This window comes from Triturus cristatus, chromosome 12, assembly GCF_964204655.1.
Source record: "Triturus cristatus chromosome 12, aTriCri1.1, whole genome shotgun sequence".
Taxonomy (NCBI): domain Eukaryota; kingdom Metazoa; phylum Chordata; class Amphibia; order Caudata; family Salamandridae; genus Triturus; species Triturus cristatus.
Window position 1 is genome coordinate 212,677,643 of NC_140595.1, and position 23,551 is coordinate 212,701,193.

Consider the following 23,551-nt stretch of genomic DNA (forward strand, 5'->3'; position numbering starts at 1 on the left):
TATCATGTCTCATATTTATATATGTATGTGGTACGTCCTTCGAGCAAATGTTCCCAAAACGCAGCTCATCCATAACTCTTCTCACTTACCACAATTATTGTCACTAAAAACTTAATGCGAACCCTATCTTACACTTAGATTGGACACTGGTGAAATGGTTCAAAGCTAAACAAGTGACAGAAATGTCGCTGGCCACAGACCCATAAGGAAGCAGGAACTAAGAGCAGAAAAATAGTGTTGAGGAGGACTCAGGTTTTAGTTTGCCCAGTGAGACCAACACTGACAGCAGTGACCATGACAATGAGGCAGAACAAGGAATAATTTTGGAATAAACATATGCATCGTTGTGTTTTATGTGCAAATCTTCAACAAAGATAAAATCAATAAGGTTTGCAGGCTAACTTAATATCATAAAAAGGCCTCCCATGAAGACTCATTTTATTTTAATAAAGACCCATTATTTGTAACTATAGGGAAGACAGAGTGTAGGGAATGCTTAGAGAAGAGAGATCTTGCTGAACACTAAAAGATCCACTAGAGCTACAGGCGGCAGGCATGGCAACAACTTGTGTTAAAGCAAGCTCGTACATAGTATCAAAGTGAAGCACTCCCCCAAGCCTAGTGACGCGAGACGGACAGGGTGGTGCTAGGCAATAGGCGCCACCAAATATGTTGCCTCAGTCCGGATCTTTGTAAACACTATGGCAGCTTTCAAAGGTCATGGCGGCCTATTGTTTCCCTCTCCTCATCATAATACTCACAGCAGCTACCTAGAAGGGCATTGTGCGCTGAGCTACGTTGCCCCTGGAAAGCACTCTTTTCTGCAAAAATGCGGAGTGATGTTTAAAAAGGCAAAAATGTGGTCACTCACGGTGAAGTTAGTCGATGGCTGAAGTGGGCAGAACCGCAGCCACATGCTGTAGTGGGTGGAACCAAAAACGTGAATGACAAAGTAAAAAGACCAATGGATGAAGAGGGCTGGCCCTATAATTTAGTGTATTGTGTGTGTGTGTGTGTGTGTGTGTGTGTGTGTGTGCGTGTGTATATATATATATATATATCGAAGGATTTCACCAGAAACACTCCTGCAAACCAGCAATCTCGAAGAAAGCAGGAATAGACGAACACTGACCCAAGATGCAAGTGAGTAATAAGATCTTTATTTATCTCACAGCAATGCCTGCATGACGCGTTTCAGCCTTCCAGAGGTCTTGATCACATGACGCCGAGGCTTAGCAGGATTGTATTTAAAGTGCTAGTGCAAATGAAAGGTGTGATACGATTGGCTAACGCATAAATAGCGCTTATAGACATGGAAAAAATACATTTAGTCAACAGACGATGACGTTCAACAATCAATAAAAATCAACATAAAAAATGTAAGCGCATATAACATTTGGTTAAAAAAAAAATCCTTGAGAACACGGAAAACGCAAATGATAAGTGCAATCCAATTCTAAGGAAAACAGGTTAAAAATCATTCACATTGTAATTAAAATGAACACCTGTATGTGCAACAATGGACAAAGTTGTGCAAAATTAGCAATTTGTGCAAATAATACCCAAGTGGGTAGAGTCCACATGATATTGATGATCAATAAACATACAATCAAATGATCTATCCATAATGGATAATAACATGCCTATATTAATGTGCCAATCATAGTACAATGTAGTGTGCAAAGTGCAAAACAGTGATACAATAAAAATTGTATTAAAAAATAGTAAGAATACTGAATAAGAAATGGTTGCGGAGGCTGACCATTTCTTAAAACAGTAAAAACCGCTGGAAAGCTAATGAATAACATGGTTTAAAGACAGGTGAAGAAATCTTCGCTAGAATTAGGGCCCTGCGGTGTCTTGGTATCGAATTCTAGGATATATCGAGTTTCAAGTGCACGTAGCAAGGACTCACGGTTCCCTTCCCGTCTCAAAGGGAGCACTGTATCAATGACATAGAATTTGAGAAGTTCACTTCTATTGTCATGTCGCTCTTTGAAATGGCGTGCAACTGGGTAGGAAGCATCACTACCATTTATAGCCCGGATGTGCTGGAGTATCCGCTTGTGAACCTGCAATTCGGTACTACCAACATATTGCAGGCCACACGGACACTCCAGCACATACACAGCAAATTCTGTCTTACAGGTAAGCAGTTTGGTAATGGGGCGAGTAATATCACAAAACGGAATACGAAATTCCGTTCTGCTGGACCCATGTCTACAAGCTTTGCAGCTGGAACATCGCTTAAAACCCTTGCTCGCCTGCAACCATGTTTTGGTGGAGCCGATTTCAGGACTGGACTTAACCAAGGCGTCATTCATGGAGCGCGCTTTCCTAAATGTAATTACTGGACTTGCTGTCATCAGATCCCCAATGACAGGGTCATTACATACAAGGCTCCAATTTTTCTTTAAGATTTTACGTAAAGCTTGATGCTGGCGGTTATAAGTCACAATCAATCTGACAGGTTGCTTGTTTTGTACCACTATATCAGTAGGTGCTGTCTTATTTAAAATCTCACTTCTAGGAATACGGTTGGCTTTCAGGATTGCATTGTCAATCATGGCGATAGTATAACCTCTGGCCAAAAATCGTAGTTTACTAGCTTGTTGAGCTTTGACACACTCCAACTCTGTGCTACAAATGCGCCTGATGCGCAGCATCTCCCCATAGGGAACACTATGTATGAGGTGCACTGGGTGATGGCTGGTAGCATGCAACACAGTGTTGCCCGCAGTGGGTTTCCTAAAAAGTCGTGTCACTAAATGGTCATTGCTGACAACGATCTCTACATCCAGGAAAAACACAAATTCCTGGCTGATGTTGGAAGTAAAATTTAGGTTCAGTGTGTTAATGTTGAGCAAATCGATGAAATCAAGAGTTTGCTGTTTAGTACCTTGCCATATCAAAAAAATATCATTGATATAGCGGAGCCATAAAATAACATGTTTGGAAAAGGTATCATGGTGCTGGCCAAAGAGGACCTGTTCCTCCCAGCAGCCCATATGCAAACAGGCATAGCTGGGAGAGAAACAGGCCCCCATGGTGACACCTCTGACCTGTTGAAAGTACTGGTTACCAAACATAAAGAAGTTATTATACAGGCAAAACAAAATCATGGCTAATAACATTTTGTTGTGATTGGCTAAAACAATTGGTCTAGTGCCCAAATAATGAGTAATTGCTTTTAAACCATCAGAGTGATGAATGCTGGTGTAAAGAGCTGTCACATCAAGTGTTATCAGCCAATATGCAGTGTCCCAAGTTCTGCCTGTAATTTTTCTTAGAAAATCGCCTGTATCTTGAACGAAGGATGGTAAGGCCCTGACATGTTCCTGCAAAAAAGCATCAATGTATACAGACGTATTCTCCAATAAACCATCACGAGCTGAGATAATAGGCCTGCCTGGAGGCTTTTCAGAGTTCTTATGCACTTTCGGGATGAAATAGATCACAGGAGTAACTGGGTGATCGTTCTTAAGAAATTTAAGTTCATCCTGACTCAATAGACCTGTGCTTCTCCAGGCGACCAAACGGGAGTAGAATTCGTTTCGTGCTTTTTTCATTGCAGCTGCTTCACACCGTTTATAGCACAGAGAATCATTGAGCTGATTGTGGGCTTCCTCTAGATAGAGTTCCCGAGGCCAAAGCACCACATTTCCGCCTTTATCTGATTGATGTTATCATTTGCCTGCAGTTTTTTAACCAACTGGATGTAGCAACTGTTCTGCGCGGTGTGTTGAAATTTTTCACGTAAAGTAGATGCATACAGTTTCTTAATACCTGCTATAGACAGTTCGTGAAAAATATCTATATTGTCATGCAGCATCAAATGGGTGAAGGTTGATTTGGGCTTAAGTTTGGTAAAGCCGGGCATGTTTTGAACGAATTCTTCATTCGTATGGCCAGAACTAGGGACCTCATCGTGTAAATGTTGAAGATCTTGCAATAATTCAAGGTCATTAACACAAAGTCCACGTAGCATATCAACATTTGGCAAGGGTTGGGGTCTCGGAGCTGTAGGGTTGAGCAAAAAGTACTTCTGTAGTTTCAACTTGCGGATGAATTTGTAGAGGTCAATCCGTGTTTTAGAATAACTGAAATTGCTTGCTGGACTGTATGAGAGGCCCAAATGGAGAATTTTGGTCTCAGCTTGGCTCAATTGAATATCAGAGAGATTGAGAACTGATACAGAACCACTTTGAAAATTCTCCACATATTGCTCATCTATTGTTTGTTCCATCTTTTGTTGTTCTTTCTTTTTGGCTTGACGTTTGGAGCCTGCTTGTCGGCGTGCTCTGCGCTTTTGGTTGATTCTTTTGCGCCGCTGGGATTTAGACGTCTCGGTCTTAAAGTTTCACGCCGGTCTTGTCGCAAGCAGTCCACCTCTTGCGCTAGGGAATGCTTGGTAAACCCCAGATGCGATATGTGTCTGGAATTGCATGAATATATAAAAAGCTAAATAGTTGCTGAATTTGCTAATACATTATTTATGTTTTACAACTGACCCAGATATAAAGAGTGCAGGCTTTGTTAATAATCTTTCAAACCATTTTGCACAATTTTGCCATGTTCTGCCAGTTACTAGCAATGGTTGGGGCAATGAAATGACAGGCTTCTGTCTTCACTGCGCCCTCTCTCTGTTTGTTAAGTGGAGTAATTTCAACACATTACATTGTTAGGGGAAGTGGTATCACATGCCTGTTAATGATCTAAAAATACAGGAAATTGCGTCACGCACCCTTTATACCAGATGATCGACTACTATATTCCTTTATTGAAAACTCAAGCTTGCTGTATGATAAGGACCAATGGCAGCTAAAAGCAACACAATCTAAAACTCTACTCACTTTTAAAGATCAGCAATGAGGTAGATTAATTAAATTAAAAGGTAGCAAAGCAGGCCGTAAGCAAGCAGTGATACATGATCATCCGTTGCTGCCCTTAATTCTTAGCTCTCAAGCGGCCCGTGTCATGAGGTTGACCTCAACCCAGTCCTGATCACTGAACATTCCTACAAAGTGGAAGATGAAACTATAAGTCCCTGCTTCTCTTCTGTTATTGGTGGAAACAATGCAGTTGTCACAAATATGACAAGGAGGTTTACAGGTCGGCTTAGCATAGTGATGCTCTTCCATTTATTGTAACCGTGTGTGTTGAATAGCATTAGCAGTTCTTTTCATAAGGTTTGGTGTTCCCAAATATCTCTCTATCAGCAGATCATGTCAGTCCAGAGCATTCTGGGAGATGAAGCCCTCGTTTTCTTTCATTAGATGTTGCCCCCAAGTTTTGCATTCAACATTTCTTTCAGTTTTAATATCATGTACTCACCCAGCAGGTTTTACACCCTCTGCTTGTTGCCTGACAGGCCTCCTATGTAGGCCTGGGCAAAAATTTCGTTCCGTTCGCGGAAATTGCGATAATTTGACATTTTTGCGTTCCGCGGAGAGCGCGAAAATGTCAAAAATTCCGGTTTCCGCAGCTTGGCGATAATTTGTTTCTTGCTCGCGCTGTAAAATGATACATTCTCGCGCGCGCGCGATCGCCTTACCTGAATCCCTGCGTTCGCCGACAAGTTTTCTTGATCCGGTCGCGTTCTCCATGAGATGTTGTATTGTTTTTAGCCATTTGCGCTGTCTCGCGACAGTTCGCGCCCGCAGTGACGTCATGCGTCGCGCGATCACGTCTTTCTTCTCGCGATCATGCACCGCGAGAACAACTCAAAACAAGATGGCCGCGCCCGCAAGCAACCACATGGGTAAGTTGGCGACCCGCAACCATGCAGAAAATCTCGCGAACATGCCGGAAAAAAACTTCCGCATCTTCGCGATATTTCTGCTTGTTTGCGATAATTTTAAACATTCTCGCGATAATTTGCGAAGGTTAATTCCGCAAATTCCGCCCACCCCTACTCCTATGTAGCATGTGTTAATCTTCTAACAAAGCACTGCTGAAAGCGGAAGCTGGTAAAGATATGCCGGTACATTGACATTTTCAGACATGACATGCAATATGTTATTGTGAACGCATCCTGAACCCAGCATGTGATGGAACAGCAGGAGCAGGAACAAGGCCTTTCCAAATCTTGGTGAAAATGAAATGCTTTTATTCAGACTAGGAGCACTGCCGTTAAATGTTCAGGCCAAAGATCATGCAACATTTTCTGTTTAAACAATAAACTTATATGTGGTTTTGAAACTTGAAAAATCCTACCTTTTTTGGTCACAGAATGTTGTTAAGAGTATTATATCTGTCGGTGTGTGTTTCAAAAATAGTAGTTGCTCTGTGCGCCTTTTGTATATTGACACATAGCTGAAGGAAGAGGTGTATGGCTTACATGACACGTGACACTATCATTGTTGTTACTCATTTATCTTAAACAGCTTACAACCATTTACAAAGCCAATTGTACTGACATGTTTTGGATGTATGTCAGTTGTTGTGTTATATATCTGGGTGCTATTACATTTCATAGAGAAATCAAAATACTGGTCGGGTGGTACACTATGGGAATCACAAATGTATTTGACATGTTCCCTTTTGGAAAGCTCCCACTTTTTTCATCCCACTTAATGCCCTGATTGCACATATTTATATATGACTGATTACAGCCAGCAGCTGTGGGTGCTTCCCAAAGCCTGGTTAGAACATCTTCTTCCAAAGTTAATGCTGCATGCAAAGCAAGACACTGGGCAAGAACATACTTTAAATGGCTGAAGTTCTCATGCTGTACAATTTGCACATTATAGAAACTGTTTAACATAATAATGCATTAAGATGGGGCAGTTTTTAATGTGTTTAATATTTCAGGACTATAGGTTCCCACTGCTTTATAAGCCTTTCTTTATCAATAAATTAATTTGCTTTACAATTCACTATTTGCCACTCTTGTTTCAACTTTTTATTGGGAGGAGGACCTACCTTGGACCCATCTTGGACCCCCACTTTTGTCCACTAAAATGCTTGCTTTTATAAACGTCATACCCAACCATTACACCCTACCACTTCCAAATGTCAATAGCCGCAACTGACAATTACAATATTTTGTCATTGATGCAGTACAGAGTCATTATAGAGGTGAAAACCATGAGCAAGCCCTGAGATGATTAGAGAATAGATAAATCATCAATATTAATACCAAATCAACTAATGGTCTAAATGCAGAGGAGGAATTATATACATTTTTATGATTAAGTGAATTTTCCCCACATGTTTTTTGAATGTCAGTGCACTGTAGCCTGCATAAAGGTTATTTAAAAGTCTTGATATTTTTGTTAACAACACAATTTAATATACCTTTTGTAGTATGGATTATTTTGGCAGGAGGTTGCCCAAATGGGCTTAACTATTTTGGAGTGATTTAAGGAAGTGGGCAGTACAATCCATGCCCATTTGGCAAAGTACAAAATGTGATACACAAACAGAAATTGCATTTGAAGTTGCCATGATTGGTACATTGTTCAATATTGAAATCAAAATAATGAAAAGAATAATTGTAAATTTAGTGAGTATGTGATTAGTTGATTGACAGTACAAGCCATACCCACAAGAGAAAGCTTGAAAGGCGTTAAACCATAGAAATTGCATGCAATGCGGTTCAATGGATGTTATAATGTGCAATAATAAATCAAAGCAATGATAAGATGAATTGCAGGCACAGTGATTTCGTGAGTTGTTGATTGGCCGTACGAGTCATGCCTACATGTGGAAATTTTGAATGGCGAGAACAAAATTGAAAATGCATAAAATGCGACCAGATGTTTGTTATAATGTTTCAATAAGAATTTCATATTCTGAAACATGATTGTAATTTTGAAATGTATTGGAATTTATTGATTGTTTTCACAGACTTTTTTTGGTTTCTATGAATCACATCTGCACTTTAAAAGGGGAGCAAAATGGTGCTGCGCATATGTGAACAAGGTCGAGTGAAGTGGCCAAAACGCGTCATGGTGGAGCAAGTGTACACACTTCAATAAATCACTTTTTGAGAGCATTGCTAGGGTCTGCACCTGGTTCTCTGTTAATTTAACAAGAGTCACAGGATTTGTGGATATATATATATATATATATATATATATATCAAACACCAAAGAGTTGCCCCTATGAGTCAAGCCACAGGTACGATGTATTTCTCGAATCTTTATTGATGACAGCTTCGGCAGACAAAGGGCATTAGTTTCAAGCAAAGTTCATTGCCATACGCGTTTCAGGAACCCTTGTTCCCTTCCTCAGTGGCTCAGATCTGCAATCATCACACAGCTGCTCCTACGTGTCTTTTGATTCCCAGGGCAGCCTCAGTGGGCGGAGCCAAAACCTTTGGCATTCTGGACCTGGTAGTGTAGGAGTGAGTATTCCTCATGTGACTGCTCAGTGAAGTGCAGTGATTAAGTCTATAAAATCCACCGTGGGTTGTTGAAAGTCCTGCTAACCTTTACTGCTCTTATTCAAAGCTGTCACCTCGAGCGTAGATCCCGATGTGATGATGCAGCCGATTCAGGCCACATTTTTGGAGATTATCAATGACACAATTATCATTGAATACATTTATGAATTTGAATATATTTTATTTAGTAAATGAATTGTGTTTGCATTCAATATTGTGAACGATAAAGTTTTGTTGTTAGATTTAAATATAGTCTTTCTTTCAACGAATGTTCACGATAGACCTATATATTTGATAACATGTTTTCTATGTTTATGATTTGCAACCCGGAAATGCATCTTTAAAAAGACATGACTGCCATTGTTCCAATGTATGACTTTTTGACAAAGACGGTTTGTCGAAACGCGTCAAAGTCAATAAATACCTTTGCTGAATATATATCCTGAGTGCAACTGGTTCTTGCGTTGAGTGCAGCGTAAGCTCTTTACATATGTCAGCGGGTTGCAGCGCCCGCCTGTCTGCACCAGCCCCATTTGGTGGACGAGATCGGAAGAAACGCTGAACTTTTTGGAACAGACTTAACTTTCCCGATTCCCGCCGCTACCTTTGTATTGTGGAACTGTTTCCGCTCGAGGGAGCCTACGACGAGTACGAAGGACTTTTCGGAGGAGTTGAGAATCGGCACGCACAGACCGCTTGCAGGGGTTAGTGCGCTACGGTTTTAAATCCCATACGGAATCCTCGGAGTTAACTCTTGGCTTCGGATTACAGATTTACGTAGCAGGGGTGCCCTTTACTCTTAAACAACGCAGCGGCGTGTTTAATTGAAGTCTAGGGGAGGATTTCACATTCAGCACCAGATCAAACGGAATCTGCAGGAAGCGCTGGGGCAAGTATAACACTTCTGGAGTTGTACGTTAGCAGACCATGTGTGAGGCAATACGCCAGAGATTGGATGTAGCTAAATCGCTCTTCGTAGAGGTCGACGAAGCAAATGGAGTGAACGTAGCGAGGCCGACTGTGGGAGACACAGGGGAAACTCGGTCTTTGAAACAAGATCTTATGAAACTTGAAAAACTGTGCAAAAAGGAAATCAACCGCAGCTGGGAAGTCATTTCTCTTGATAACTATATTGAAGTGGGACGTGTCCCAAGGGGGCTCAGAATCCTGGTCACACCAACGTACCAAAATCCAAATCCCAAACTGTTGGAAGAATGGTCTGCTTTGATGGCAGGTACGTGCAAACAGATGCTTGGTCTCCTCTCCAAATATGCGGCCATGGAGCTTCAACTTATCGGAGAGGAATTAAAAGAGCTCCGAGAATCACTTGATAAGTTGCCCAACAAAGAGGAAATCACGAGCTTCATAAAAGAAATGGAGATCAGACTAACAAAATACGAGGATGGAATCAAGGCCAGAAAGCGGTGGAAATTTATCAGAGATAGAAATGATTATGCGCAAGGACGCATTTTGACCTTCAGTAAAAAATATGATGCAATCAGGAAGGACTACAAGAGAATGGAAACGATTCAAGTTCTTGAATCAGAAACATCAGGTTCGAGTTCCACCGCTCCATCCGATGACGAGGACAGGAGTTCCACAGCAATGGCACAAAGAGGACCATTTACTTCCCTGGAGGAGTACCGTTTTATGCAACTAAGCCTCAGCGCCGCCAAGAAACCCACACGGGGAAGAGGAAAAGGAGGAGGCAGAGGAAGAGACAAAGGAGAAGAGACAGGAGAGGGGGCGAAGGCCAGCGACAATTCAACGCCACATGGGAGAGGCATCAGGCGATCGAAGAGGAACAAGTGATGGGTAAGCAACCACTATCCAATTTCACTATTATCAATCTCTCGCAACATATCCTGACCCCTCATGAAAGATCGGTTTTGGAATTAGGCCTTTCTTTCTGCCCCACTGCAAACTTTGACTTTGCTCGAACACGCATTGACTTATTTTTATTTCTACGAAAATTGAAATTATTGAAGTTATATACTTCTAAACAGAATGTCACTTTCTCCAATACAAAACCTCAAATGTCTCAGATTCCCGCACCTACCACCTTAGCCTTACGGGATATTGATACTTTAGCTGGCATGAGGGAAATACAAATGGGTACGAAAGATTGGGACTCGGATCGGGACCTCCTAATCAGTTTGGATATGGAGATCAGTAAAAGATCAAGAAATGACTTTAAACCCAATTCTAAGTTTAACCCAGTTACACTACATGATGGATTAGACACATTCCATGAGGCTGTTTTGCTTGACTTACTGTCTCTGTGGAAAAAGGAGGGCAACAACTTTGCCAAAAACCTGACGGCTGCAGAAAGAGTTGGGTTGCAGTCTCTGAGAAATGCCACTGACTTTGTTATCAAACCCTCTGACAAGGGGGGTAACGTGGTCCTTTGGGACATCAATAAATACAGAACAGAGGCCAGGAGGCAACTGGAATTCTCAGGTTGCTATCTTAGATCTAGCCAGGCGAGATACAATAAAACAATTGTGGAGTATCATAGACTCCTTGATGGCTGGCGCGAGAATGACATGTTGAGTCAAAACGAATATCTATTTTTGTTGGTTAAGAAACCTGTAACTCCGGTTTTCTATATGCTGCCGAAGGTTCATAAGCATCCAACAGATCCCCCTGGGAGACCTATTATCTCAGCCAAACAGAGTCTCCTCGAAAACACCTCCATCTATCTTGATTTTTTTCTTTGTCCTTATGTCCTTAATTTACCATCTTACTGTAGGGACACCATGGATTTTTTAAGTAAAGTTCAGGAAATTCCATGGAAGGAAACATATATCCTAGCGACAATTGATGTGGTGGGACTATACACCTGTATTGAACATGATTTGGGCATACAAGCATGCAAATACTATCTCAGGGACAGACCCATCACTATGTATGATCACACTGAAATTTTACTGCTGATGCTACAATTTTGCCTGTATAATAACTGTTTCCTCTTTGAAGACAATTGGTATGAACAGTATACGGGTACTGCGATGGGAAGTTGCTTTGCTCCATCGTATGCACGTCTATTTATGGGGTGGTGGGAGGCGGATCATCTGTGGAATGACAATAATGTGCAGTATATGGACAATCTCATAATGTGGACCCGATATATAGATGACATTTTTCTAATTTGGGACGGGCCACAAGAGTCCCTAGATCTTTTCATCCAAAGCTTATCGGCAAACAAATTAAATCTACAGTTTACCAGTAAGACTAACCGTACCAAAATTGAATTCCTTGATATTCTTGTGGAGGTCGAGTATGAAACATTGAACACGAGCCTCTTTAGGAAGCCCACATCCAGTAACAGCATTTTGCATGCACATAGCCACCATCCAACGGGACTTAAGAATAGTATCCCCTACGGGGAACTATTAAGAGCTAAGCGTAATTGTAGTACCAACAATGCATATCAGCGAGAAGCACAACACATGAGGGCTCGTTTTAAGAACAGAGGATACTCAGGAGGGACTATCAGACTCGCAACTAATAAAGCAGAGAAAGTAAACAGGAACAGCTTATTGTTACCTAAAGAGAAAAATAGCGAGAAGCGTGAGATAAGATTTATCACCACCTTTAATCATGCTTCACAAGAGATTCACAAAATAGTCAAGAAGCACTGGCACATAGTCAGGAATGACATGGTTATAGGGAAAAAGGTGAGCCCCATGCCACATATAACATACAGGAAATGCCAGTCGCTGAAAGACATTTTGGTGCATAGCCATCTTACTACTAAATCAAGGCCCAGTGGAACCTGGTTAAAAGAACTTCCAGGTTTCCACAAATGTGGCAGATGTAAAGCTTGTAACAGTAGCACAAATGTCAAGACATTTACTCTGGCAAATGGTAAAACAACAAAAATTGGCTGTTTTATTAACTGCAATACAGACTTTGTTGTTTATGTCCTAGTGTGTATTTGTGGGCTTCGCTATGTGGGAAGCACAATCTTCCCGGTGAAAAAGCGTGTTTTAGAACATCTGCGCGCAATCAAGAATGGTGATTTGTCTTATGCTATTGCCAAACATTGTGATCAGCTACATCCCAATGTCAAAGATATAAGCACTAAGATCTCATTTTTTGGCATTGACAGAGTTGTGCCATCAACGAGAGGAGGAGACCGGGAACGTCACTTGCGACGCCTGGAGTCAGAATACATAATAAAACTACAGAGCAAGATCCCGGGAGGCCTTAACCATGAGGAAGATCTCCATGTTCATCTGGGTTAAATAAGAAATTTTCTCCCCTCTCTTGAATATTTGTAAATTGGAGTATGTGCTATCCGGTATTCTATATGACATTAGAATGCTATTGTCTGTTAACCTTTCACGGCTAAGTACAATATACATGCACTTGCATAGAGAACACCAGGGTCTGACTATGCCTATTATTTAGGCTTATGATTCTTTTTCCTTTGGTGTTATTTTGATTGGCCCGGTTCTTCAGCTTTCAATCTTTTTCCGTAATTGATCATTTATAAGTTTTTTTCAATTAAAAATGTATCAATGGCATGCTTTGGATGCAGGTCTTTTGATGTTTGGCATTCCTTATGGGCACTGGCCGGATTGAAATTGATTTATGAGACATATGCCACTTGGCATTTTTCCTTAACACAAATCATGTACGTATTTCTATATACGAATTATTTTTGGAGATTATCAATGACACAATTATCATTGAATACATTTATGAATTTGAATATATTTTATTTAGTAAATGAATTGTGTTTGCATTCAATATTGTGAACGATAAAGTTTTGTTGTTAGATTTAAATATAGTCTTTCTTTCAACGAATGTTCACGATAGACCTATATATTTGATAACATGTTTTCTATGTTTATGATTTGCAACCCGGAAATGCATCTTTAAAAAGACATGACTGCCATTGTTCCAATGTATGACTTTTTGACAAAGACGGTTTGTCGAAACGCGTCAAAGTCAATAAATACCTTTGCTGAATATATATCCTGAGTGCAACTGGTTCTTGCGTTGAGTGCAGCGTAAGCTCTTTACATATATATATATATATATATATATATATCAAACACCAAAGAGTTGCCCCTATGAGTCAAGCCACAGGTACGATGTATTTCTCGAATCTTTATTGATGACAGCTTCGGCAGACAAAGGGCATTAGTTTCAAGCAAAGTTCATTGCCATACGCGTTTCAGGAACCCTTGTTCCCTTCCTCAGTGGCTCAGGTCTGCAATCATCACACAGCTGCTCCTACGCGTCTTTTGATTCCCAGGGCAGCCTCAGTGGGCGGAGCCAAAACCTTTAGCATTCTGGACCTGGTAGTGTAGGAGTGAGTATTCCTCATGTGAGTGCTCAGTGAAGTGCAGTGATTAAGTCTATAAAATCCACAGTGGGTTGTTGAAAGTCCTGCTCACCTTTGCTGCTCTTATTCAAAGCTGTCACCTCGAGCGTAGATCCCGATGTGATGATGCAGCTGATTCAGGCCACATCTCGAGCCCGCTTCCATGCGGTGGGCTGGACTCGCGGCTGGGCACAGCCGCTAATATCAAATACCAAAGAGTTGCCCCTATGAGTCAATCCACAGGTACGATGTATTTCTCGAATCTTTATTGATGACAGCTTCGGCAGACAAAGGGCATTAGTTTCAAGCAAAGTTCATTGCCATACGCGTTTCAGGAACACTTGTTCCCTTCCTCAGTGGCTCAGGTCTGCAATCATCACACAACTGCTCCTACGCGTCTTTTGATTCCCAGGGCAGCCTCAGTGGGCGGAGCCAAAACCTTTGGCATTCTGGACCTGGTAGTGTAGGAGTGAGTATTCCTCATGTGAGTGCTCAGTGAAGTGCAGTGATTAAGTCTATAAAATCCACAGTGGGTTGTTGAAAGTCCTGCTAACCTTTGCTGCTCTTATTCAAAGCTGTCACCTCGAGCGTAGATCCCGATGTGATGATGCAGCCGATTCAGGCCACATCTCGAGCCCGCTTCCATGCGGTGGGCTGGACTCGCGGCTGGGCACAGCCGCTAATATCAAATACCAAAGAGTTGCCTCTATGAGTAATCCACAGGTACGATGTATTTCTCGAATCTTTATGGATGACAGCTTCGGCAGACAAAGGGCATTAGTTTCAAGCAAAGTTCATTGCCATACGCGTTTCAGGAACCCTTGTTCCCTTCCTCAGTGGCTCAGGTCTGCAATCATCACACAGCTGCTCCTACGCGTCTTTTGATTCCCAGGGCAGCCTCAGTGGGCGGAGCCAAAACCTTTGGCATTCTGGACCTGGTAGTGTAGGAGTGAGTATTCCTCATGTGACTGCTCAGTGAAGTGCAGTGATTAAGTCTATAAAATCCACAGTGGGTTGTTGAAAGTCCTGCTAACCTTTGCTGCTCTTATTCAAAGCTGTCACCTCAAGCGTAGATCCCGATGTGATGATGCAGCCGATTCAGGCCACATCTCGAGCCCGCTTCCATGCGGTGGGCTGGACTCGCGGCTGGGCACAGCCGCTAATATCAAACACCAAAGAGTTGCCCCTATGAGTCAAGCCACAGGTACGATGTATTTCTCAAATCTTTATTGATGACAGCTTCGGCAGACAAAGGGCATTAGTTTCAAGCAAAGTTCATTGCCATACGCGTTTCAGGAACCCTTGTTCCCTTCCTCAGTGGCTCAGGTCTGCAATCATCACACAGCTGCTCCTACGCGTCTTTTGATTCCCAGGGCAGCCTCAGTGGGCGGAGCCAAAACCTTTGGCATTCTGGACCTGGTAGTGTAGGAGTGAGTATTCCTCATGTGAGTGCTCAGTGAAGTGCAGTGATTAAGTCTATAAAATCCACAGTGGGTTGTTGAAAGTCCTGCTCACCTTTGCTGCTCTTATTCAAAGCTGTCACCTCGAGCGTAGATCCCGATGTGATGATGCAACCGATTTAGGCCACATCTCGAGCCCGCTTCCATGCGGTGGGCTGGACGCACGGCTGGGCACAGCCGCTAATATCAAACACCAAAGAGTTGCCCCTATGAGTCAAGCCACAGGTACGATGTATTTCTCGAATCTTTATTGATGACAGCTTCGGCAGACAAAGGGCATTAGTTTCAAGCAAAGTTCATTGCCATACGCGTTTCAGGAACCCTTGTTCCCTTCCTCAGTGGCTCAGGTCTGCAATCATCACACAGCTGCTCCTACGCGTCTTTTGATTCCCAGGGCAGCCTCAGTGGGCGGAGCCAAAACCTTTGGCATTCTGGACCTGGTAGTGTAGGAGTGAGTGTTCCTCATGTGACTGCTTAGTGAAGTGCAGTGATTAAGTCTATAAAATCCACCGTGGGTTGTTGAAAGTCCTGCTAACCTTTACTGCTCTTATTCAAAGCTGTCACCTCGAGCGTAGATCCCGATGTGATGATGCAGCCGATTCAGGCCACATCTCGAGCCCACTTCCATGCGGTGGGCTGGACGCGCGGCTGGGCACAGCCGCTAATATCAAATACCAAAGAGTTGCCCCTATGAGTCAAGCCACAGGTACGATGTATTTCTCGAATCTTTATTGATGACAGCTTCGGCAGACAAAGGGCATTAGTTTCAAGCAAAGTTCATTGCCATACGCGTTTCAGGAACCCTTGTTCCCTTCCTCAGTGGCTCAGGTCTGCAATCATCACACAGCTGCTCCTACGCGTCTTTTGATTCCCAGGGCAGCCTCAGTGGGCGGAGCCAAAACCTTTGGCATTCTGGACCTGGTAGTGTAGGAGTGAGTATTCCTCATGTGAGTGCTCAGTGAAGTGCAGTGATTAAGTCTTTAAAATCCACAGTGGGTTGTTGAAAGTCCTGCTAACCTTTGCTGCTCTTATTCAAAGCTGTCACCTCGAGCGTAGATCCCGATGTGATGATGCAGCCGATTCAGGCCACATCTCGAGCCCGCTTCCATGCGGTGGGCTGGACTCGCGTCTGGGCACATAGGGGCAACTCTTTGGTGTTATATATATATATATACATATATATATATATATGTATATATATGGTTAAGACTTAGTTATAGGTAGGAAAGCTTTATTTATTGTTTCTATAAAAACCAAACCTAAGCTACACAAACATTAGAGTTTCTAAAGCTATAGTTATACCATACATTTATGATACTTTATCTACCAGATTCAAATTACTATAGGTAATGCACCTCTGAACACAGTGTTCTCAACTTGCTAGCCCCATTAAAATAACCATAACTCGTACCTTCACAATGCACAGTGTTCTAATTATCTCATTTGAGCTGTCATATGTGTTGGTATGAAATATATGATTTCACATAGTATGAGTGATGTAATATGAAAGGGTAGAGTTATAATTGTTGTACTGTGACTAGCGAGTTGACAACTCTGTGTTTGGAGGAGTGTGAGTTATAGTAATTTGAATCTGATTTGTAAATGCAGTACACTATATTCCTTAACCATAGTGTAGAACATCGTATTTATAATTTTTTATACTATGTTTTTTTTTCAAGTAGCTCTGTAATTTGTAATTTGTATATATTACTGAGGTACTCTATTTAGAATTAAATATGTAAAAAATTGAAAATATAGTGTACTACATTATATTTATGAAATATAGTGCAGTACAGTGCATTTTAAATTTTTTAACACTTATATTTTTTAATTTATATTTCTTAAGTAGTGCAGTACTTCCTAGGAGGTACCGCTGTACTCCATAAAAATATTTTTTAAATATATAGAAACATAGATAATTTTCCCTAACTATTACCACCTTAATAAATTGGTAATAGGTAAAAACAAATATAAAACCTAATGCTTACCTATAACTAGGGACCTAACCCAGAACACAACCAAAGTGTACCTAAAACTACATGGCAGCTTTAACTTTTGTAAAAGCAGTAATAGACAATCACATAATGCCTTGTCATTGGCATGTACTGCGGTACTTTTGTGAATATTCGTGAAACCTCAGTGACAACAGATATCACTAAGTTAAAGTGTCTTATAACTTCAAAAATACTTACCCTTCCTATCTGCACTACCAAACAGGATCAGCTGCACAACATAATCTTTAATCCTGCCAAATTTAAATCCAACTGGGCATGCGGAAATATTTTGCATTTGTGCCAAAATGTGTTTTGGGACCACTCTTTTTCAGTGCAATCCCTTGATGAATCCCCAAGAAACATTGCATTGTATGCCAATGTAGAAAAAGCTATAGGTCTGGAAAGTTTCATGGACATTTGTCAAATGGGCGCAAAGTTATTAGCGTGTAAAAATTGGTTGAATTCCTATCTCTGGGAATCCTAACTTTAACTACAGAGTATATATTTTTAATGGTTTATAATACGAAGAGCCATATGACCATCAGACATATAATGTGATATGAAGATGAAGACAAATGAGACAGGTTTTTACGTGAGCCAACATGGTGCTATCATACACGTCCTCTTATTGGCCCCCTGTTCTATAATCGTCCACCCTTGCCATTAAGTCTTATAGTGTGTTTGTACCTCCACAGCCTGCTAGGCACTGTAGAAGTGACAATTTGATACATCCCCTGTATATGCATCATTTTTGTACCCTCCTTCATTATAGAAACAAACAAAAAAAGCTAAGCATGTGTGTACTTAGGTGCAAGCTACAAATCTTAGCTTATTACACTGTCTAAAGGGAAATAGTGGTTTTGAGTATTACTGTGTTGACAGCTACTTTAAATAAGGAAGACCCATTAGTCATATAATATAAATTATAATATATAATGTATATCTACGTTGAAGTGGAATGACTAGATCATTAAAAATGCGGTCATCTGCAGATGGTCTTAAAGCTCTTTTCCAAACAGGTACTGCTGTAGTGCCCCCATGGGATACAGAGCACTTTAAGCAGCAGTGAGGGCTCAGTACCTCAGTACCAGTGTCAGGGGTGCAGTAGGGTCCTCACAAAATAAAACAAAAAGGGAAAAGCTTTTTTTGATTTGAACAGTAAAGGATACACTGGACTATTTCTCTCTGGCACTGAAGGGAAATAATTTTGAATTTACGGGGTCATGTCTGAGCATTAAAGAAGACATTAAAATGAAGATTGTTATCATGTCTCATATTTATATATGTATGTGGTACGTCCTTCGAGCAAATTTAGCCAAAAGGCAGCTCATCCATAACTCTTCTCACTTACCACAATTATTGTCACGAAAAACTTAATGCGAACCCTATCTTACACTTAGATTGGACACTGGTGAAATGGTTCAAAGCTAAACAAGTGACAGAAATGTCGCTGGCCACAGACCCATAAGGAAGCAGGAACTAAGAGCAGAAAAATAGTGTTGAGGAGGACTCAGGTTTTAGTTTGCCCAGTGAGACCAACACTGACAGCAGTGACCATGACAATGAGGCAGAACAAGGAATAATTTTGGAATAAACATATGCATCGTTGTGTTTTATGTACAAATCTTCAACAAAGATAAAATCAATAAGGTTTGCAGGCTAACTTAATATCATATATAGGCCTCCCATGAAGACTCATTTTATTTTAATAAAGACCCATTATTTGTAACTATAGGGAAGCGTCCCAAGGGAAAGAATGTAGGGAATGCTTAGAGAAGAGAGATCTTGCTGAACACTAAAAGATCCACTAGAGCTACAGGCGGCAGGCATGCCAACAACTTGTGTTAAAGCAAGCTCGTTCATAGTATAAAAGTGAAGCACTCCCCCAAGCCTAGTGACGCGAGACGGACAGGGTGGTGCTAGGCAGTAGGCGCCACCAAATATGTCGCCTCAGTCCTGAGCTTTGTAAACACTATGGCAGCTTTCAAAGGTCATGGCGGCCTATTGTTTCCCTCTCCTCATCATAATACTCACAGCAGCTACCTAGAAGGGCATTGTGCGCTGAGCTACGTTGCCCCTGGAAAGCACTCTTTTATGCAAAAATGCGTAGTGATGTTTAAAAAGGCAAAACTATGATCACTCACGGTGAAGTTAGTCGATGGCTGAAGTGGGCAGAACAGCAGCCACATGCTGTAGTGGGTGGAACTAAAAATGTGAATGACAAAGTAAAAAGACCAATGGATGAAGAGGGCTGGCCCTATGTAAATGTAAATGTAGTTGAGCTTATATAGCGCACAGCTACCCGCAGTGGGTTTCCCGGCGCTTGCTTAGGGAACCCGTCCTGGTATTCCCCTGTGAGATAGCAGGTTATCCACAAGGTGAAAGTCAGGCATCCCGCCGCGAGGGGCCGTTGTGGAGATTAAGCAAGCTATTGCCCAGAGTCGCAGAGTGTGAACCCGTGAGTCGAGGAGACACCGGGGCGAGAGAATTATCGAGTCCGTGGACTTTTTAGCCCGACCCGCCGAGGCGGGGAATTGAACCCTGGTCCAGGACCGATCTCAGCTTCCGGGTCTGCCGCATCTAACCCCTGAGTCACACTTCTCCACTTCTCCACTATAATATATATATATATTCAAACCAAGTTGCCCTCAAGCTTAAGGATGCTACTCCACGAGAAAGAGGTTCACAAACCCAATTTTATTCACAAAACCGGCTCCAGCTTTCCGATGATTTACATCCCTGACGCGTTTCAAAGCTCCTGCTTCTTCTTCAAAGGGAAACACCATCTGTCAGCCACGGAAGCGCGCAGCACACCTTCCATCCTTTTTGCATTTCTTTCCTTAATTGAACCCTCAAGTGGGCCTCGCGCTTGCAGGTGAGTAATTCCCAATGCATGATGGGAATGGAAGTCTTTGTGCTGAACCAATTCTCCCCCATCAGTGGGGTCCGTTTTTCTGGCAGTTCATTATTTCAAAGTGTTATTAATTGTTATGTTTAAGCCCTCCAGTGGGCCTCATATATCTATATATAATAATTTTTTCACACAATAGAAAGAGCTTGACTAATGCCAGACCTAAAAAGGGTTCCCTGATCCAAGACAACTATGTCTTAACATCTATAATGTTTGTCCAAAAGTAAGCAGAACTTATGTTTCGAATATAATCTTAAAATATTTGATAAAATCATGCATTTTTCACCAAAAACATTAATTTGCTATTTGTCAATTTTTGCGCAAACGCATTTTGTTTCTACAGCAAACATAAGCTTCCCTATGCGAATACACACTAGTTTCAAAATGCCTGTTTTCATGTCTTGGAAAGAAATTTATTTTACCCTATACAGCAGCGTTTAGGCGTTTTAAAATTCATTACTTTTCCCACTACAACACCAGCATTTTTATTTGGTAAATGCATTCTTTTTTCTCAAGTATCAGCATGTCTCTGCTTTTGGTCTCATATGTCTGCTTGTCATTTACATAAATAGATCCATTGTGCTCTAACATGATGCTTACTTTTTTAGTAAATATATGCCAGTCTCTGTTATGTTCCCGGATATTCCCATCATAAGCCAATCACTCCCATCATGTTACTCAGGAACCTATAATGTGGCACTCATTGCTGGCTGTTATGTACACATTAATTCCACAATGTTTTGCTAGGCAAGGGAAGTCTGTCTGAGGACTGGATGTGCGAAAGTCCTAATTTGTGGTTTCCAAATTAAGATTTTTAGCTAACGGCAATTGGGAAATCCCAAATCAGTGTGGACCTACAAACGTTTTACCTTCACAATTTGCGACTAGCAAAGTAGTATCTTCTTTGGTCCAGGTCACAAATTGTGGATGCGAACGCAAACAGAGAAACTCGCTTCCTGGTTCTGGGTAATGACCTCAAAACCAGGAAGTGGATCTCATTTCAAGATAGGAAAGTAGCTAGAGTGGAGGTAGTCAACAGCTGCCTGTGCAAATTGTGACTTGGACCAGCAAGCCACGTCTTTCTACCCCAGCAATGACCTGCCAAGACCCACAGGAGCAGTGAGGGGGCAGAAAAAGAAAACTCATGTTTTCAGAAAAAGAACTTGAGATTTTGACTGAGGGGTGCTGCAACAATCATAACCACCTGTCTGCCAGGTCATCAATGACTGTCCTGGAGGCATAGGCAAAGAAAATCTGGCAGGAGATGATGTAGCGGAAAACCAATTCTATAGGAGTAACCCTGTGCTCCATTGACTAAATGAGTAAGAGGTGGTATGAACTCAGGTCACACACAAAGGAGAAACTTGCAACGTGGCATAGTGAGTCCAGAGCAGCAGGAGTTGGGCCCTCTACTGTCCCCTACACCCACTACATTGGAGTTGATGGTGGAGAGTACCTTGGAGCCAGAGGCAGTTGTGGGATTTGCTAGTATTGATACATCATCCCCTGCAGCATCTCAAATTAAGTGTAAAAAATGTTGTATTTTAAAATTTGTTATCCTAAAACTGCCTTTTACATGCTTTAATCAAGTAGCAGATACAGGCTTTTCAGTAAGGTGTCGTAAAAAGACCATCACAGTGCATTATGAGACATGTAGTCAAATATTCACTCTCTGTAGTCCGTGTTAGAAATGTATTCTCACAGTCATCTCCATGAGGCATCATATGGCAACCAAGCATCATTGTTGAAAATTACAGCAGCAAATCCCCAGCTGTTTTCTGGCTTAGAGAGTTCTATACTGCAAATTTAGCATCTGCAACATAAACAGATAAAAATAGGGAACAAAAAACTACAGAAAATGCAGCAATCCATCTAATTTGGCAGAAATCTAAGCAAAGATGGGCACGAAAATAACTAGCTGCATGAATGCCCTTAAAAAATTATGTCCCCAAATGGTGGAGGAAAACGCCAATCAAAGGCGTAGAGAGAGAAGCACTGTAGCCCGAATAGATGGGTTAACCCGTTAAATTGGGAGATTGGCACATGCCACTTCAACCTTACCTAGGCGGATAGTAACTCTCCAGATGAAAATGGACCCCCTTTAGTGGGGACAACTCAAGGAGCTTAGGGCAGATTACCTCTGCAGTCAAAGGACTACAAACTGCCCACATAGCTTTTAGGGTAGCTGCTGAACCTCAAGATAGTGAAGAAATCTCCAGTGCCAGCAGCATCGCTACCACAGATGCACCCTGAGTGCAACGCAGCAGTAACCATACTCCTGCTGCTCAACATGTGGGCACAACTCATTCGGGACACAGTACTGGAAGTAACAGTAGAGCTGTATATTAGTGTTTCCAGTGATGTAACTCACATTGAATGTGGACATTATGTAACATTTTTATGTGAGAATTAATAATTGGTTGAAAAAATGATAAGTTAACAATAAAGGTTCCTTTACTTTTAAACAAACAAGTGCAATGTGGACCTGTCATGGTGTCCTCTTCTCTTGCTCTCCTCTCCTCTGTAGGCTGCTGAACAGGTGGCTCAGGATCTTCATCCTCCAAATCAGAGTCTGACTCAGTGATCTGTAGGCCTCTTCTGGTTGCAATACTATACAGAATGGCACACATTGCCACTATCTTGCATGCGCCCTCCAGAGCGTATTGAAGGCACCGCCACTTTTAGGTAGGCACCAGAAACAAGTTTCCAGCAAGTGTCCTCTCAATCACACCCGTCGTGTGACGATGTGCTGTGTTGTATCGTTTTTCATTTTGGGATGTGGGGATAGGTATGGTGTCAAAATCCAGGGACGCAGGGCATACACACCATCACCTAAAACAAACAAATGACTCTGAGCTTTCTTTCATTTTGCATTTGATTAACACAGACATATGTGTAATTATATTTTAATATCATTACTTAATAAATAGCCATCATCAAACTCCCCTATTTCCATTCGTCTGTATATTCCACTGTACCTAAACATGAAGGAGTCATGAGTGCTTCCTGGGTATTGTGACACAATATCAGTTATTAGTCTGCTTCACACACCACTTCAATATTGAGGGAATATGGGTTTTTCTGGTTTCTAAACAAATATTGAGGATAAGATGGAGGACAAATATGAACGTGTTCCATCTATTCACCCTATGAGACAGGAAAATGTAGCAGTCCTGTAAAACTTTAATTTAGTTGTCTGAATTTCTTGATCATTTCTTGGGAAGTATATGTAGTGGTTGATATAGAGAAGCATGGCATTTAGAAATCTGAGGAAAAAACGCAAAAGTGCACTTTGAGACACCCCACCAGCAGCAGCAATCACAATCTGGTAACTGCCAGGGGCCAAAAGGTGTAAAAAGCACAACCCCTGAACATGGGTGGGGATAGAATTGCAGCCCAGATTATTGCATTCTACATATGGCTTTTACAGTGCAATAATCTCTAATATTACCTGGCTAC